General features: G+C 50.5%; 1 long non-coding RNA gene across 1 annotated transcript; it reads right to left on the minus strand.

The window, feature by feature from the left end:
* Nucleotides 1-15824: 15824 nt before the first annotated feature.
* Nucleotides 15825-16761, minus strand: LOC149915243 (uncharacterized). The gene is made up of 3 exons (XR_016459409.1): nucleotides 16670-16761; nucleotides 16285-16557; nucleotides 15825-16166 (listed from the first exon to the last, which is right to left on the minus strand). It is a non-coding gene; the product is annotated as an uncharacterized LOC149915243 (long non-coding RNA).
* Between the last annotated feature and the right edge of the window lie 765 nt (nucleotides 16762-17526).

The raw sequence follows: 17526 nt of genomic DNA on the forward strand, positions 1-17526 counted from the left end.
CAGAGAGCGAATCAGCCCAGCATTGCACAAGCAAAGGGCCCAAGTCTAGTCTGTTCTTGTTTTCCTGCTTAAATGCAATTTTTGAGATGCTTTATCCTTCGTGTCTTTTAATCTCTGCCATAAACTATCCTCATCAGCTAGCGCTGGCATGGGGAGGTTCCATTTCTCAACTATGACATTGCTGCCCCTTATATCTCAGCTTCTGCACATGAACATTAGCTCTAGAAAACAGAGGTAAAAACAGGAGAGACAAAAGCAATTGAGTATCTTTCACTTCTTTCTAAAAAGGACCTGAAAAAACCCCCCACCGCCAAACCCTTTCCTGTTTATGTCAAGCAATCTTCCTGAGAAATCCTTTCTGCATTGTTTTTTGCTGACATCTGTACTGCCCCAGGTATGATTAATTTTTCTGCTCACAATAAAATGCCTCTCTCTGCCTCTGGAGCAGCCAGTGATTTCATAATGAGTTGGTAAGACACGCCACGCATTCACCTTGAGGAGCAATGTGAACCTGAGCAGCTTTGCTCCTGACAGCACGAGGGAGATTTGCCCTCGGGGAGAATTTCTTGGCACTCAGAGCTTTCTGACGGAGGATGATCCTGACAGAGTTCAGAGGTGCTGGAGAAAGTGGTTTGGGTTTCTCCAAGGGCTCCTCTGCGTGAATGTGCAGGGCTCAGGACTACAGTGTGCATGTGGGAAATCACAGAATGGTTTGAGCTGGAAGGGACCCTAAAGGCCATCTGGTCCAACCCCCCTGAACTGAGCAGGGACACCCACAGCTCCATCAGTGCTCAGAGCCCCATTCCCCGACCTTGGCTGTCTCTGGGTCAATCCAGGCTGTGACCCCTCATCTGCCACTGTGATCCCAGTTGACAAGAGGTTCCCTTTAGGAGTGGGTGATGCATTTGCAAGGGGAGAGCACATTGTGATTGTGGATGCCCTCACCCTGGAGGTGTTCAAGGCCAGGCTGGATGGGGCTTTGAGCACCCTGGTCTGGTGGGAGGTGTCCCTGCCTGTAGCAGGAGGTTGGAACTCCACAATCTCAAAGGTCCCTTCCAACCCAAACCTCCACTCCGTGAGTCTATGATTCAGGGAGCAAAGCTGGTGTCAAGGTTTAGTCCTTATGAGGCTTCATTTGTCCGTGCTGATAAAAGACCCGTGTGCACGAGGGCCTGGCAAGCATTGCCCCACCACCCCTGGGAGGGCAGTGTGTGTTCGAGGCAAGTCCTATGGGGTGGTCTGGGGGTGGGTTTGAGGAGTTAATTGGGGTTAACACTGGAAGGCTGCAGTGCAGGGTGTGTGATTGCAGCCTGGCTGATAATTTATCGCTTTTGTTAACTGTTGAGAGCAGGGCTTGATTAGCAAGCGAGCGGAAAGCTGTGAGAGATGGCTGACTGGCGCTGGGTGTAAAGCCCCCCTTATGGAGCCCAGCGCTCTTGTTAAAACTTTAGGGCTCGGCTTCTCCTCGAACTGAACGCACTGCCGGTGTGGGGAGGGGGAATATCAGCTGCATCCCACTGCACAGAGCACTGTGACAGTGCCAGCCTGGCCCTGGCACCTGAGCATCCCCTGAGAGCTGAAGGATACCTACATGTCTTGCATGGCTGCAGAGCTGCGCTGGGTGCAACCTGCAAAGGGAACAAAGCACAGCCTTGGCCAGCGTCCCAACCCGCGCCTTTATCGCAGGAGCAGATGGGCTGAGAGCTGCTGCTCTGCTCCGTTCTCTCGTTATGCTCCTCTCCCCCGGTTGGGTGTTTGTTTTTGTGTTCGGGGCCTTGTTTAGGCTAGAAGGCTTTGCAGTGACAAGGGAAGTAAAGCACTGACACTGGGGACAAAATCTAAGGTATTTGTAAGGAACTGGACTTCTCCAGACTGCTTTATCTGAACTGCAATGGGCAAATTGATATTTTGACTGAAAGGGGTTCTGAAGGACTGATTCTGCCTCATTGTCCCAGAGCTGTGAAGACAAAACATGCAGTGCTCCCTTATTCCTCTTTAAAAGCACCTCGCCAGGTGGTCCCAACCCACCTCACCCACATTTCCAGGGTGAAAAATTTAGCAAAACGCTCTTCATGAAATGCAAATTCCTTCCACTCTTTTTCTCAGTATCAGAATGAAAGGAGAGGCACAACCCCGTGGCAAAAATCCCTTGCAAGTCTCATACCTGGCCAACTTCTAATTAAAAGTTGCTAAATTATCTTCTGCACCAGCACCCCCGTGGCTGAGACCAATTCCTGGAGCAACAGAGTGAAGAATCACAATCATAGAATGGATTGAGTTGGAAAGGACCCAAAAGGCCATCAGGTCCAACTCTCCTGCAATGAGCAGGGACACCCACAGCTCCATCAGTGCTCAGAGCCCCTCCAGCCTGATCTTGTGTGTCTGCAGGGATGGCACATCCTATCTAAATCTCCCCTTTTCCCCATGCTCCATCATGGGGAACTGACCCTGCTAAAGAGTCTGTCCCCTTTTTTGGATAGTCCCCCCTTTAGATACCTAAAGGAGATCCTCACGCAGGGCTCAAGGCAAAGACAGGCTTTTTGCAATGTAGCCCTCACCTTAATTTCATGAACTTTCTGTATTTTTGTGCTGTTGGGTGATAAAATCAAGTAGACAAAATATGGGCAAAGCGATGACCCATGTCTGTCAGAAAGGTGGATAAAGGGATGACCCACCCCTGACATCGCAGTGCGACTTCCCTTGCTAGTGGTGAAGGTGCAGCCCTGCTTGGACTGGGGCTGACACTGCTCTCTGAGCACCAGTCCCATTGCCTGGCATGTTGCCTTGTCCTCCCTGTGCCCGGCCCTACTGTCGTGCTGGGCAGCTGCTTCCTCCCTGAACTATTTGGGGTGTTACCATGGGAGGCTCAGCAGATTCCCCAGGGCTGTGGCTCTCCAGGAAGCCAGATACCAAATCCTCACCCCTTCCCAGACCCTCCTTACCTCAGCATCTGTTTGGTTTGGGATAAAGCTCGGTCTGGCAGGGCAACTCCCTGTCACCACAGTGGCACGTGGCTCCCTTATCTCCCATGACAGACCCTTTCCAAGAGCCCTGGGAGCTGGGCTGCCCACACTGGTCCCAGAAGGCGTATGCCCAGGGATGGGTGTGGGAGGAAGTCAGCAACACCAACCGGGTTTAATCATCCAGGATGTGCAGAGGAGATGGGTGGGATGGGATGGGGTGGCAGTGCTGGAAGCAGGGAGATAGCCCCAGGCTGGATGTTCTATGGGAACGTGTACAGGGATCTCTAGGGAGAGTAGATAGAATCACAGAACCACAGAATGCCTTAGGTTGGAGGGGACCTTAAAGCCCATTCAGCACAACCCCTGCTGTAGGCTGGGTGCCCCCCATCACTCAGGCTGCCTAGGGCCCCAACCATGGCTTTGGGTACCTCCAGGGATGGAGCACCCATACTTCTCTGCTCTTGCTGTGCATGGTGGCTGCAGGAAATATCAAATACCAAATCCAAAGCAGAGGAAAGGTCTCTGCAACTAGAGAAGTTGGGGAAAGGGCACCAAGTCTGCCCCTTGACACCTCTCCAAAGTGTGCTGTGCTCCTTGGAGGCTCCCAGACATTTTGAAGTGTGACCAGCCAAGCAAGGCACTGCTCAGTGAGGTGAGGATGTTGCACTGGGGCACTGGGGAAGGTGCTGTGTTGGGACAGACCCCATGAGCATTGTGGCTGGGAGATATTCATGGGGACCCTCCCCAGCCTGCATGACAGCACATAGTAGACAAGGCAGGCTCTCCTCCATGCAGGTTTGAACTTCATGCCCATCCTCTTGTTCTGAACAATTGCCATACATCACCCTCTGCATGGCGCTGGAGCTGGTCCTCCCAGGGACAGCATAAAGTGCTTTGACGTGTGTGTAGGAGAGGATGGACAAGCCATGGAGAGCTGGTGGGCATGGCTCTGATCACTGGCACTGCTGACATGAACACCCCTGTCCACCCCCAAACATGACCATGGGTGGTGGCCTTGCTGTCTGCATGGACTCCCAGACCTGCAGCATGGGAACAGCCTCCCACAGGCAACAGACCATGCAGCTCTCTCTTTTCCCAGGCTGGCAAAGAGGCAGTGGCTGCTGCCTTCTGCATTATCAGCACGGGGTGATAAAAGCAGCTTCCTGTCACTGGAGGGACTTGCCTTCATCTCTCACATGAGTTTATGGACAATATTAGCATGAAGCAGCTTTTAACCCTAGAGTATCTGCTTGCAGAGCTGCAGCCCTCATCTGGGTGTAAGGCACTGGGCCAATGCCTGCAGGATTTGACATGCTGGTGGTGAAAACAGAGCCTGAGGTCAGCCTGGACCTTCTGGAGGAAGGCGAGAACCAACCAGCAGTCACTTGCAGGCAGGGCACAAAACCTGCCAACACCTTTGCTGACTCATCAAAATGGAAAAGTTTTCATGGAGAGGGTTCAGTTTTCGGCATTTCTGATGGGAAGCAGGCAGAGGGCCAAAGGAGACGTGCCTCAACCCTTCCAGCCGCCCACCCTGCCGAGGGCTGCAAGCCAGGGCTTCTGCCTGGCTCCATCATGGGGAACCTGGGGAGTTCTGGGTGCAAATCATGGTGAAACCAATGTTCCCTGGGAAGGGGTCTCTTGCCTCTGTACAGCTCGCCCTGCTCCTCCGCTAGTATCAGGCTGGGTGATTCCTGTGGGTTAAAGAGTGAAGTGTTCATTTCTGCTGTGCAATGCCCTGCAGCATGTCTTGCTCTTTGAACAAAGTCATGGAATACAGAATAGAATCATAGAATGGTTTGGATTGGAAGAAGCTCTTAGAAGCCATCCAGTCCAACTCTCTGCAATGCACAGGGACACCCAGAGCTCCAGCAGTACTCAGAGCCCCTCCAGCCTGACCTTTGGTCTCCGAGGATGGGGCATCCACCCCACCTCTGGGCAACCTGTGCCAATGCCTCACCGCCCTCACTGTAAACCTTATATCCAGTCTAAACCTCTCCTCTTTTAGTTGGAAACCATTTCCCCTTTTCCTATCACCTAAATCTCTGCCTTACTTGAACTATGACATTCCAAACAGTCCCCAGCATACATCCTGGTGGAAGCCATTTCATGTTGGAAGCACCATAGATAACTCTCTCTCACTGATCTATGCTTCTTTGCAACTTCTTTCCACTGCACCACATTTTTGAGCTTTCTGCAAACTCTTGAGATGAGTCACCAGTCTTGTTTTGCAAATCTGAGATGTGAATTTGCTAAGACATGTAGAGGCTGGGGGCTCTGCTTGTTGGACACTGAGGTTCCTGCAAGACTTGGCTCAAGTAATCCATACAGGAGCTGCTAGGAGATGTTTGTCTTTCAAAAATCTGTCACCATCTGCAATTACAGTATTCCCACTGGTTAAGTCGCTTATGTCTTAAAATGTCTTTTTTTTTTTTTTTTTTTTTTTCCCAGTGTGTGTGCAGACTAGGGGCAAAAGGGAAGGGAATATTGAGTTATGGGAGGTGAAGGGGAGAGATTTGCTGGGCCCAGACTCTGTGCCCCCAGAAGCCTTGAATGCTATCAGTGTGCGACGGTAGCTTGTTATGGAACAGGTCATACAGACAGGGGACTGGAAAAAATGTGATTACTGGGAAACTGGGCAGGAGGGCGAGAGGCAAAGGGCCACACAGCAGCTCCCTACCAGGCGAGTTGGGCAAAGGGAAGACTGGGATTGCACTGAAGCACGGTCAAAGCCATCTGCCCGTCACCACAGAGATTTTATGGCACCCTGTCCATGAAACCCCTGACAGGACGTGATGTTCCCAGTGTTTCTCACTTTTCATTCTATTCTTCCTGCTATCTGTGTTATTCCTTTTCTTTTCCAATACTGAAACGTGCAGGTCAGAGAGAGAGACAGCTGAAATAGAATCATAGAATCATCCAGGTTGGAAAAGACCTCTAAGATCATCCAGTCCAACCATCCACCTACCATACTGCCCACTGACCATGTCCCTCAGTACCACATCCACCCTTTCCTTGAGCACTGCCAGGGATGGTGACCACACCACCTCCCTGGGCAGCCTGTACCAATGCCTCACCACTCTCTTCGAGAAGAAATTTCCCCTAATATCCACCCCTGGATCAACTTGAGGCCATCACCTCTCATCCTATTGCTGTTACCTGGGAGCAGAGGCCGATCCCCACCTCGCCACAACCTCTTTTCAACCTCCTTTACAGAGGAGGCTGTAGAGACTGTCTCCAATTGTTTCATACCCATTTCTACTGCCTCCAATGGTGACTCATGTGCTCAAATGTAGAGCTCTCCCGTGGAGGTGTTTGTGTTTGTACAGTCCTTTGCATGACAATGCCTTGGTCTGGATGGCTTCCAGATGAAGCCATCCTTCAGATGTCAAAAAGTAGTCCTGCTGCTGATTATAAACCCCACCACAACCCCGGAGGAAGGCTGAATCATAGAACCATAGAATATATACGAATCATCATGATTCAGATGCTGCCTGCCTGCAAATAAAGGTCATGTTAGCATCATGAAGCTGTGTAGCTGTGTCAGATTAGAGCAAAAAAGGGGAGATGTTGATTGGATATAAGGAAGAAGTTTTTTTACAGTGAGGGTGGTGAGGCACAGGTTGCCAAGAGTGGTGGAGGTGCCCCTCCCTGCAGACACCCAAGGGTCAGGCTGGAGGGGCTCTGAGCACTGATGGAGCTGTGGGTGTCCCTGTGCATTGCAGGCAGGTTGGACCAGATGGTCTTTCAGGGTCTCTTCCAACTCAAGTGATTCCATGATTCTATAAAAAAGATCACAGCAGAAATACTTGGCCCAATAAGCATGGAGAAGTGGCCAGCACAGGAGTTGACATGATTAGGAGAGGTCTAATTTAGGTATCTCCTGTTGGAACAGCACAAGAGATGTGCTTACGCTCAGTGAAGAAGTGGGATGAGGCAGCCAAGGGCAGATGGGCCAGTCCTGGGAGACGTGCTGGTGGCTTCCTCCAGCTCTGACCCAGGACAAGGCACCAAGGGACAGAGGTCTCTCCAAAGTGACCTTCTCTAGTTCTTCATCTTTTGGAAGAAAAAAACAGCAACTTGGGAGCACTGGGGTCTTTTCTCAAAGGTTTAGTCAAAACTGCAACTGCTACCATGCCTGGGAGCCCCACTGGGCTCCTTTCATCTGCTCTGTGCTGTGGCACAGTGGGATCCACAGAGCTCATGTACAAAAGGTCAGGGCTCTGATGTAGGCCATGACTGTGAGGTTCAGATGACACTCAGATGCAGTTTCTCCCATGTCTCTGTCCACATGTGAATCAATAGGTAAAAGATGAAAGAGGGGCTGGAGCAATGAGCCTGGTGGGGGTCTGGGAGTGATACATCCATAGACCAAGTAAGCACAAGGTTAGTGGTACTTTGCAATGATGGGATCTGATCGCTGCTTTCCCATCAGGCCTTGTCCCGGTCTACTAAGGATTGCACAAGGTGTTTATAGGATAGAAATTGGAGCAGATAAGGAAGGGAAATGCAGAACATTAAGATGAAAAGAGATGAGAACTAGAAGCCAAAGTCTATTGGCCCATCCCTTCTTGTCTTTTCTGTCTTTCCTGAGTCTTTAGTGACTCAGTGATTTTGTGGCAATTGCTCTCTGTGTCCCAAAGAGGTCTCACTCTATTGTCATTTCTGAGGCCAGTCTGCTGCTCTGTGATACAGTTTCCTGGTCTCTCTGCTGGGCTAATGTCTCCTTTTATGGAAATTTTATGCTTTTAATCATGCCTTTTTCCACCCTGCAGCTTTCTCATTCCCCTGAGCTTAGTGTACCATGTCCTCCCATGGGAAGATTAACCTCTCCTCGCTTAAAGAATCATGGAATCATTTGTGTTGGACCCTGAAAGGTCATCTAGTCCTACTCGAAGAAGCACAACAGATCCCATCCATCACAGATGGATATCTCTAAGTAAGCTCCAGGTGTTCTGGAGATGACTGAAGCTGGGACAGGAGAAGGTAGCCAATGAGAGTGGCTGTCTTAGCTGAGTGCTGAAGCTGGGGATCAGGAACTCAGCACCTTGAACCCCAGTGATGGGTTTTGCATGGGGTGACACCCGTCTTTGTGACTGATATCTTTGGGTTGGGCATGTGGAAGCCACAACCAGTTGGAATGTGTGCCATGACCTGGATCTACCACCTGAGAGCCCCTAACAGGATGGGATGCTCAAAAAGGTTGGATGAGGATGTCCTGTTGGTGACAGAATGCTCCAATCCATGAGAGCCTTGGCATGGAGGTCTGCCCATGAAGCTGTCCCCCCACCTAGATGGGGCACAGCCTCTGAGCACCCCCAGTGTAGACATATGGGAGCTGGTGGGAGAGGACAGCCCTGATCTCCACGTCTTTTCTTTCTTGCTTTTCTGCATCCCTAGCCTCCACCATTCTCACATTGGAGCATTAACTCAAACACCCACATTTCTGCCTTCCCCAGCTTTCTGCAGCCCGTTTGGCACCTTCCACCACTCCTGCACCATGTGTTTGTTCATCAGCTTTCACCCCATTCCTCACCGCCGAGCTGAAGGGGATCTGGACACCAAACCCTGCTGGAGGCTTTATGAACTTCCTACATCATAAACCTCTCTGAGTCAGTGCCCAGCACTTGCAGAGCATTGCTTTATTTCAGAGCTGCGCTGGGAGCTGCACTGAGCCTCCATCCCTGGGCAGGGGGTTGCTCTGTGCCAGCAGATGCAAACCACTGCTGCTCTTGTTTTTTTTTTAACCTTTTTTTTTTCCCCTAATTTTCAGAGCCGTGGGACTATTCGTCCTTTGGAGCTCAGTGCTGGAATGCATCAAGGTGTTTAAGCAAGGCCAAGGCCAGGGCATGGGAACACAGGGCTTTGCCTCCACGCCTGCACTCCTCTGTTCCTTGCAAAGCAGAGGGGAGGGTGGAGGGCTTGCAAACACTTGCTGTGTGATAAGACAGCCCCTGGTTATCCTCAACAGCAAAACCCAGCAGAGAAGAGCTGGAAGAGGGGCTGAAAAAGGTCCGGGGAGGCCCAGCGAGCACTCAGCCGAGCTGCTGAGCAGCACTCGGTGGCACCTCCCGGAGCTGAGGTCATTCAAGATGTCAAAGAGACGTTTTTAACAGGAGGGGGTGTTCAGCTCGACGCCTGGCTCCGCTCCAAAGGGAATAAAATCACCAACTCCCTGCATGCAGCTGCAGCGCCCAGCACTGGGGCCCGCCAGCCGAGGTGTTTTGGAAGCCCAGGGCGGACCCCAAATTTTGGGAGGCCTCGGGGATGCTCAGAGGGATCTACAGGATTGGATCCCAGGGCACTGTGGGGTCACCTCCTTGGGGGTGGCTTTTGTGGGGGGCAAAGAGCGGAGGAAAGGCACCAGGAGGGGACAGGGACAGGCAGCGGGGAGGTGGTGCTGCACCTGCAATAACAAGCTCTGGGCGCAGGGCCTGACAGCGGGACTGGGGCCGAGCTGGAGTTACAGCCCTCGGGGGAGGCCCTGGTGGCTTGGTGCCTGCAAAACACCTCCGGGCTGGCCCCCCTCATCCAAGGAGCCATGTGGGCTCTGCCAGGCCCGTCCCTTATCCCTGGACTCCCCAGTGCCCGACATACCCACCCAAATCATGTCCTCACAAGCACTGTCTTGTGCATACAGCTTTACTCTGACTACCGCTCCCCACTAGCCCACCCCGGCATGAGATAAGCTCTATTCCAGCTTTCCTGTGGGTCTTAAAGCCTCCTACTGCCATTCCAGCTCCAAATCCGGATGCTGCTTGCTCTCACTCCAGTCCAGCAGACCACTGCTCCCTGCATAACCCATCAAAATCACAGAATCATACAGTTATAGAATGGATTGGGTTAGAAGGAACCCTAAAGGCCACCTGCTCCATCCTCCCTGCAATGAACAAGGACGCCCACAGCTCCATCAGTGCTCAGAGCCTCTCCAGCCTTGGGTGTCTGCAGGGATGGGGCACCACCACATTATGGTCATGAGGTGACCATGAGAGGCCATCTCATACTCACACCATTCTCAAGGAGCTATCTTGATCAATGATTTGCTCCACGGTGTCACCTGGCTCTTCCCACATGGTGCAGCTTTGACTGTTGTCATAAAAGCTTTGTCATGGCAGTGTCATCCTTCAGCAGGATGAGAAGGCTTTTCCTTCGTCCCAGCCCACATCTTTCATGTCCTTGGAGCTCCACTCTTGGGAGATGCACTGGGGCAGGATGGTGAAAGCTGAATCTGGGCATGGTAGGGGTTGGGGTGCCCATCAGGGAACCCTGCTCCCATGCTGAGCTAGAGGCATAGCATAGTTAGATTTTTTGCATAGTTTGGCTCCCCAGACCCTTTCAGAGCACCTTGCATGTCATTTATTTATCAGTGAAGACCTCAGCTCTGCAATGGGGATCCCAAAATGGCCTGCTTGGAAAGCAAGGCTCACACTGCTTTGCAAAGTCCCCATGATACTCCTCTCCAGGGACTATTTGTTGGGCATCATCAGCATTTACTCCTTCAAAGTGGTTTCCACTGATACAAGTGATTTCTTCTCTGATGACTAACAGTGAGTAATCAGAGATGCTGTGAGTTAAGGGGGCTTTGGAATCAAATCTCCCCAGCAAGATCCAGGAGCTCAATCTCCCCAGAATAAGGCCTATATAATGGAGTAAGGATGGTAATGAAGTCCTACCCAGGTGACACATGCCCCTAAGGAAAGCCAAGAGGCTCTAAGCTAGGAGTCAACCCTGGCTGGAAGTGGGGAGATGGAGTGTGGCCAATCTGCTTTCCTGCAAGAGGCAGTGTCTGGTGAATCTGAGAACTGATGCAAATACCAAAGATGAGAGTTATACTGTCCCTTGTTGTGACAGCAATTTGCCATAGGGGATGTTGGGTAGACAATGGAGTTGGGGTCTGCTCAGGCCAGGGGTACCCTGGGCATAGCAGTAAGCTAGGGGTGCTACTCCATCCCAGCATCTCTCTTTTCATTTTCTTTCTCTTTCTTTCTTTTTTGCCTTTGGGTTCCTTCTCTGACTCTCAAGGCCACAGTAAAGCCCCTTCACACATGTGGGGGCTGCTGGTGCTTCTGACCCACAGCCCCATGGGCTCTAGGTCTTGGCCCGAAAGGCTGAACATAGTTTGTCTGCCTGGTAACCTGGCAACTGCACTAATGCATGCATGCTCATAAAACATCTCCCCTGAACCAGCGCCAGCACCCACCGAGGACCGTATCCCCTTACACTGGAGACAGGCTGCACTCCTTGAGTTGCTGTTTTATGGTGAGCCCTTCTCAAGGGTATATCCTGCCCTTATAGTTTGTTTTTTCTCCTTTTTCCCTTCCTAACACATCTCTCCTCAGCCAAACCATCCATGTTGGTGCAGCACAAGGTGCAGTGTGCTCTGAGAAGCTGGGTATGGAGGGAAAGGAGCCCAACGACACCCAAAGGCACAGCCAGCATTGCCAGTGCCTGCTCTGGCTGTGCAGACCTGAGCCCTGTCTGGCATGACCAGCGTTGCTTCTTCTGCCCTATTCCTGGATTTTGAGACTGATTTGGCTTTTCTAGAAGAGCCTAAGTTGGATTAAACAGCTAAAATCATCTGCAGCCCTGCAGGGAATGGCTCATGCTTTTCATTGGGCATCTCTGCAGGCTTGGTGGTGTTGGAGGAAGGCTTGGGGGCCGTGTGGGGCAAATCCCCCAGGAGCACATGGGAGGAGGCATGGGGCTGTTTGAATTTGTGTCTGCAGGTCTGTGGGTTTCCTGAGCCTGGAGGGCAGAGGGAGGGAGGTGAAAAGAGAGAGGTGGCTGATTTATAGCTTACCATCTTCTCTGATCTTGATTGCCCTTTGTCTTGGGAGTCTCTCTTATCCAGACATGGAGATGGGAGGAGGGGATCTTTTTCAGAGATTGCTGAACTCTGGGTGTTTGCCGTTTCCTGGAGATCTTTTGATGTTCCCTTTGCTTTACAACTTTTTCAATGTTCAGTTTCTCAGTCTCCTGCTGCACCTCAACTCTCGACATCGGGGCACGATCCATCACGACTTACCCAAACAATCTCCAGCAAGACCAGACCTCCCCATGTCTGGGGCCAGAGAGGCAGTTTGTCCCCGCAGGACCAGGCAGTAGTGCTCCCAGGGCACCGTTTTGCACCTTGTCCCATGCTGTGTGCAGATCTGGGCATTTGTTCCTCTTCTGACAACCAAGGGCTTGTTGTCCAGTCCTTATCCATATGGGATGAGTCATCTTCACACAACTACTTCACCTGGACATCAATGGATTCTGTCATGAGCAGATGCGTGGGTGAAGAGCCCAGCCATCATCTGGGGCAGTTGGGGAGGCTCTCAATATCCTTTCAAATGAACCTCTCATCCTCCTGCCCAGGTGACAAATTACTGACACCTCCATCACCCAGGAACTAAAAAACCACCCCTAATCAAAAGACTGATAAAGGAGATCTTTATTTTCTTGTGCAGTAATGGGCTCTTGATTGGGTTTACTAATGAAGGATGATGAGCTGTCCCTTCAGTACATCATGGCACCTCGGATGGCACCTCTTGATTTGGACCTGAATCTCCACCAGGCTGTGAAAGGTTTGCTCTTCTTTCTTTCCAGCTCTGGCCATGGACATGCTATCCATAAATAAAGCCCATCAAACAGTTCTTTTTTGTAAATCCCTTCATAGCAAAGCCAGTTAATAAAACTGATTTCATGTCACTGGTGCCATTTTCCAGAAAAGATGTGGCCAAAGAGCAACAGTGCCCGTAACACAACCTTTTTTGTTCCATTAAAGTAATTAGTTTGGCTTGAGCCTAATGCATTTGGGGGTTAATTATCCTAAAACTGCCCATGAGCTCCCATGATGTGGGGGTATTTGTGCTACCAGAGGTGCCAGTTCCTCAGCAAGGCTCTTTATGAGTCTCAGTGTTTGCTATTTTCCCTCAATTCTCAGCTTAGTGGCACTGTGTGCTTTCATAGCCAGTCCCCCATGAAGGTTCTGCCCTTCATGGTTCAAAACGGTGACCTGGGAGCACCTGGGAGCACCCGGGAGCAAAAGGCAAATTAGGTGCATTTGTTCATGGCTGCTTTAATCACAATTTCTATTGCCAAAGTCATAATTTTGCAGAGCCTCCAGTTAAGATTTTTTGAAGTTGTTGGTGCCAGCGTGTCCCTACAATAGATCTCAACAGCTTTTTTGGGTGAAAGAGGAGCCCACAGAGCCTATCTTGGTGCAGGCTCTGCTTGTAACGATGTGCTTTCCAAGTGCACAGTCTGTGAAGGTGAGGTCATGCCAAAGCTGCTGGAGGTTGAGCTCTGGGGTGGAAAGAGGTGAGAACTCCTGAACTTTCACAGCATGCTACGGTGGAAGAAAAAAAAAAGAAAAAAAGAAAACCAAACCGAAACCATGCAACCAAAATATTTCATAAACCATTTTTCTTTCTATTCTTTCTTTCTTTTTTTTTTTTTAAGTCAAGAAATGGCCATAGGCAGCCGTTCCACTTGTAACCCAGCCAAGAATAATTTGTGACAGGAAAGTTTGAGCATTTGTAAAAATAAAAATTAAAAAAAAAAAAAAAAGATATGTATATATATTATTTTTTTGAGAGCACGTTGGAATATTTTAGCATGAACCCAAACAGAGAGGCAGGTATTCAGAGGGCAAGAGAGCCCTGATAGCATGGCACTCCACATTTCTGGCCATGTGTTGAAACAGAGATCTTTTTTCACGTGTTTGTTTTATTAATCACACTACGGTGCTCAGTGCAGCACTTGCTGATTTTGGTCCTGTTAACATTTATCTGTCCCACTGCCATTCGGTCTCTGTTTGAGCTCTACACCTGTTTCCCACGTGATGAATAGGAGCCTCACACATTGCTGGAGCAGAAAGTTGCCTCTTGCCCATGATGGGCCATTTTGAAGCCATTTATCTTTCACCATCCTGAGGGTAGACTGATTCCAGGGTAGGACTGATAACAAGGGGCTCAGTGTCAAGTACTTAGAATCATAGAATCATAGAATCACCAAGGTTGGAAAAGACCTATCCAGTCCAACTCTTCACCTATTACCAATAGCTCCCACATAGAACTCCCACTTATCCATGTTGGATGGGTCTTCTTCATGCAACTGCTTCACCTGGACACAGAATCACAGAATCATTACGGTTGGAAAAGACTACAGTTGGATCATCTAATCCAACCACCCACCTACCACCACCCTAACATCCAACCTGATGCTTTCCTATCAAAATGAATTGACTCTGTCATGAGTAGGTGCACAGTAAACAGCCCAGCCACCATTTGGGATGGGTTGAGGTGGCTCTCAATATTCCACTCTTCTCTCCCTACTCATCTCCAGTCTGCTGGAAAACAGAGACTTTTGGACTCAAGGGCCACGGCCAACATTTTCTCGGTATCAAATACATTGTGGGACAAGGGAGGGCAGCAGAGACAGTCTGCTCTGCCTGCAGGATAACACTGGAACGCGGGGAGATGAACAGGTGGTGCCTTGGGGCTGATAAACAGGAGCGTCTCTGCACAGAGCTCAGCAGCCGAGCGATTTGCCCACAGGATGTTGCTGAGGATGAGAAGTTAGCAAGATTCCAGCCAGGGCTGGACATTTACATGGCTAACAAGAATATCCAGAGTTATAATAGTTAATATTGACACCATGCTTGGAAGAGATATCAGATCCACAGCCTTGGGGCGAATGCCGACTGTAACAGATCACAGGGAGGCCTCGGTGGGGATGGATTATCCAGCACCTGCCTGGCAGGGCACTCACACCTTGCTGGATGTTAACCCTTCCAGCGGGCAGCCCGTCTCCCACCGGAGACTGCTGACTCATCAGGATGGAAATATTCCCCAGAGTTCTGTCACCGTGGATGAAATCCTGATGGAAACCTGCCCGGTTTCCTGCCAGCATACCCTTGGCAGCCCGCCTGACCAGCTGGCAAGAAGAGGGAAACATGGGAGCCCGACTCCCAGGCTATTAAACTATCTGACTCCTGTGCAGCCTGCTGGAGGGGCACGGGGGCTTCCAGCTGGTCTGTGAGCACTGGGACTCCATGCTGGTGGCTTTCAAGCTAGTGAGTCCAGAAGGACTTTTCATAGCCGGGTTTCAGTGGCGCCTTCCAGACTCCCACCATATGGGAGAAAACGGGGTTGCCTTTGCAAAGCCTGCTTCTTGGGTCTCAAGTCATTCTTGCAATCTTAGACTGGCTCCAAGCAAATCTCGTATCACCAGAAAGCCATGGCAGCGCCCAGTAGCCCTCCTATCCACTTCTTGACTCTACCTATCCACTCTTCTATTCACACCTAATGCTCTGCTCCTCTTTCTCTAATCTCTGCCCATTGCTTGGTGACCAGCTGCATACCAGCCTGCAGCAGAGAATGTCCATGAGCTCAGTGGGGCTGTGCCAGCTCTCTGCCAGACACAGAGGTGTGTGAGTGTGGCTTTACTCCCAGACAGAGGAATGGAGATGGTTTTCTCGGTGTTTGGCAGCCCTACACCCGGGTCCTTATCTCCAACACCAGGTGAGGTGGTATCAATAAAATGGACATGAACGTAGGGCTCCTGGTAGGTATAATGGTATGAGCAAGTCTTAGCCTGACTCCCAGAGTTAGAGAATCACAGAATGGTTTGAGGGGGGAGAAGGGGCCCTAAAGGCCATCAGGTCCAACCCCCTGCACTGAGCAGGGACACCCACAGCTCCATCAGTGCTCAGAGCCCCTCCAGCCTGACCTTGGGTGTCTGCAGGGATGGGGCACCACCAGCTCTCTGGGGTCCTGACTCTGCAGCCTATGGGGAGCTGGAAATTATATTTTCTCTTATTTCAGGTGCATATTCAATTTTACTACATCCTGAAACAAATCCTGCCAGAGTTTTCTCCCCCAAGAAGGTTGCCTGTGCCCATGGGATCCCTCAGATACTCTGCATCTCAGAGCAGAGATTCAACGGTGAATAAAACCACTCAGGAAATTAAAACTTTGGGCATGGAAGACGTTCCTGGACGTTTCACTCCTGGAAGAGTACACAGTGCCATCTAGCCGTGCTGGGCCGAAGTACAGAGCTCGACACCGGCACCTTGCTGAGCCCAACATCCTCTGCTCCCGTGCCACGGGGATCCTTGCCTTCCCTTCCTCCCAACGTGAGGCTTTTTTCTTCACTGTCTCCTTCAGGGTGGTGGCAATGTACCTCGCCCTTCTTGTTGTCTTTCCTTTTTCTGCACTGGATGAATGGTAGAAGTACAAATAATAAAAAAATAGAATCATAGAATCATTAAGGTTGGAAAAGACCACTAACATCATCCAGTCCAACCCCAACCCACCCCACCATGCCCACTAACCATGTCTCTCAGTGCCACACCTCCACGGCTCTTGCACACTTCCAGGAACAGTGACTCCTCCACCTCCCTGACAGGCTGTTCCAGTGCATCACCACTCTTTCTAAGAAAAAATTGTTCCTAGCATCCTATTAGAACCTCCTCTGGTGCAATTTGGAGCCATTACCTCTTGTCCCATCGCGGTTACCTGTGAGAAGAGGCATTTCCCCAAGCCACTTGCACTCACTTCCCTCATTCTCCATCTAGCAGGTTGCATGCCAGCTCTGGCATCCCAATCTGGAGAAAGATCAGGGACACGAGGACAGCTAGAGGGCTTGGGGTGGCTTTGGGCTTTGTACTGTTATACTGAGTTCCTTTCCTTCAGCACAGCATGCTCACAAGCACCGACCTCAAGGTTGTCCTCTCCAGTTGGCTTGACTTTGACTGTGGGGCATTTCACCTGTGATGAAACTATGAGTCTTCCTGTAGGTGAGTATTGGTTCTTAGTGCCCATGGAGGACAGATCCTGGCTCTTGGAAATTGGATAAACCTCACAGTGGTTTGTATTATGAGGTTTATAATCTGTCTCTTCTTTCTTTCCCTTCTGTCTTTTCTCCTTCCTCACCCAATGATGGGATAAAGAGAAAACTGTGCTGTACACCAGTCTTCCCAGCTGACATGGAAGGAAGTTAAAGGCCAGGTCTACCTGGACTAGAATTTATGCCTTCAGTCCTCAGTCAAGCCTTGGCACAACCACCAAGACCTCTGACTGCCAATGTTGCAGCTGATCCTCAGTCCTGGCCCGGTGCTTCCTAGGAGACACCATTGGGACACCATGGAGATGGAGGAATGTCACATGGGCATGGCCACCTTGGGGACACTGGGGTGTTGGGGATACCATGGGGATATAACTGCTGAGGACAGAATAGAGATATGAAGATGGAGGGACAACGTGGGAATGGTCACCTGGGTGACACTGAGGTACTGGGGACACCATGGAGATGGGATGGACAGACATCGTATGGACATGGATGCTGGGTGTCACTGGGGTACCGGGGACATGGGAACAAAGACCCCATGTGTGAACCCACAAAGCACAATGTGAGCACACATGGGGTGGGTGTGTGCTGAGGTGCTGCCAATGCACACAGTTGCCAGTAGTTGTTTCCCTAACAACCTGAGATGCTGAGTACTGTGAATGCCTACAACTCTTGGCTCTCCTCTGAATTAAAACTCCATCTCTAATCCTCCTATTGCAAAAGAAAA

Source organism: Phasianus colchicus, chromosome 22 (genome assembly GCF_987193195.1).
Source record: "Phasianus colchicus chromosome 22, bPhaCol1.hap1.1, whole genome shotgun sequence".
NCBI classification, from domain to species: Eukaryota; Metazoa; Chordata; class Aves; order Galliformes; family Phasianidae; genus Phasianus; species Phasianus colchicus.